Here is a 2,226-nt window from a genome sequence, read left to right as displayed (position 1 = left end):
TTTGCCAATTCCTTCAGAGCAATTTGAACTTCCTCTTTCATCACCATAGGCTCTTGCTCATATGTCATTTCATGAAATTCTTCTGTGTCAGGCAATTCCTTCTGATAGAGTGACTCTGTGTATTCCTTCCATCTTCTCTTCATACTTCCTGGATCATTTAATATTCTGCCCAAAGTATCCTTAATTATTGCCACCCGTGGCTTGAATTTGTTTTTCAGCTCCTTCAGTTTAAGAAACACTGAGAGAGTTCGGGCCTTTTGATTTTCTGACTCCAGCTCTCTGCACATTTCATTATAGTATCTCTGTCGTCCTGGGCTGCCTTTTGAATTTTTCTGTTTAGCTCTTTGATTTCTTGGTTTCTTGCTTTAGCTTTGGCTTCTCGGCGCTCTAATGCGATATTCAGAGTATCATCTAACATTCATCTTGGTCTTTTCTTCTTTTTCAGCCTTTGTAATGATCTTTTGCATTCTTCATGGACGATTTTCTTGATACCCTCCCAGAGCTCATTTGGTCTACGCTCATTGGTGCTCAATGCCTCAAACCTGTTCCTGAGATGGTTTTGAAATTTGAGTGGGATAGACATAAGATCAAATTTTGGTTCCTGTGGACTTGATTTAATTTTCCTCAACTTCAGCTTGAACTTGCATATGAGTAGTTGGTGGTCTGTCCCACAATCAGCACCTGGCCTAGTTTTCACTGCTGATATTGAGCTTCTCCACCGAGTCTTTCCACAAATACAATCTATTTGATTCCTATGTATGCCACCAGGTGAGATCCATGTGTATAGCCTGCGTTTATGTTTCTTATAAAAGGTATTTGCAATGAATAAATCATTGAATGCGCAGAAGTCCATCATTCTATCCCCAGCCTCATTTCTCTCACTGAGCCCGTATTTTCCATGGACTAGGAGACATGGCAATTGAGAATGAGATCTTAGAAACAGAAATACAGAGAAGAAGGAACAGCTGTAAGCAGGCACTAGTGATTGGAACATGGAACGTGAGAAGCATGAATGTAGGAAAATTGGACATTGTTAAGAAAGAAATGGAATGCATAAATATTGACATATTAGTTATAGGCAAAATAAGATGGCTTGGCATGGGACATTTTGCTGGGGATGAAAATGTGAGAAAGAATGGGGTTGGGTTCATAATTTTAAAAAGTCATTTCTAGATCCATCCTGAAATACAATGTGGTGAACAATAGGATAATATCCATACGCATACAAGGAAGTCCAGTGAATACCGCTATCATTCAAATAAATGCACCAACAACCAGAGCCAAAGAGGAGGAAATAGAATATTTCTACCAACTTTTTTTATATGGTATTTTTTTATTGGAAAAAATATATTGGGGGTACAAGGAGGTGAGAGTTGGGGGCAGAAGGGTGAGGATGGGCCAGGATGCAGGTGCAGAGCTGCACAGTTTGGTCGGCGGGGGGAGCAGGTGAAGGAGATGAAGAGGGTCTAGTGGGGATCAGATGCTACAGAGGAATGACAAGCATTTTCCAATAGTAATTAAACGACCTGTCTTATTGATTTGGGAATTGGATGCCGACTCTCTGGCTTCTTCATGCTGAACAGGGGCATAGATGTAAAGGGGGGAAGGGAGGACGTTTTATCACCTTACTGGTGGTCTTGGGTTAAAGCCGCTTGCCTTCTTGCTCTGTTAGAAGATATTTTCCTGTCATTTGCTCCCCTCTGGGCTGCAAAGTGTTTTCCCAGGTGCGTCCAATGGGGATGGCTGGTTGAACCCAGAGGCTCTATCCACCTTTGCTTCCTTAGCTATCAGTTGTATTTCCTTTTTGTCACTGGCATTGGGTTCAGGGTCAATTCTGGAGTAAAATTCAGAGTTAAGGTTACCTATAGGAAAGGGAGCAAACCTAGAGAGAACAAACTTGTGAGTTACACATAGAAGGGCTTTGAGGGTGTTCCTTTCAGGTTTACTGGGGGGAAGGGTGACAGAAGGTGACCTAGGTAACATTGGATACCCTAGGCATTCTTTTTTTTTCTCCTTCCCCACCCAGGGGTCAGATGGCACAGTCTGGGGACTGAGGAGCTCACCCTGAGGGCTGCGACGGCTCACCCCAAGCTGAGGGCTGAGGGCAGCCCGCCCCGGGCAGAGGACCTCGACGGCTTGCCCCAAGCTGGGGGCCAAGGGCAGTCCGCCCTGGGCAGGGCAACACCCCCCAGGAGCTGGCTGGTATACTCCCCCTCCAATTGCCCC

This window comes from Elephantulus edwardii, unplaced genomic scaffold (genome assembly GCF_000299155.1).
Source record: "Elephantulus edwardii isolate Elephantulus edwardi_28Jun2011 unplaced genomic scaffold, EleEdw1.0 scaffold00343, whole genome shotgun sequence".
NCBI classification, from domain to species: Eukaryota; Metazoa; Chordata; class Mammalia; order Macroscelidea; family Macroscelididae; genus Elephantulus; species Elephantulus edwardii.
The sequence above is the reverse complement of the archived record's forward strand: the minus strand, read 5'-3'. Positions refer to the sequence as shown.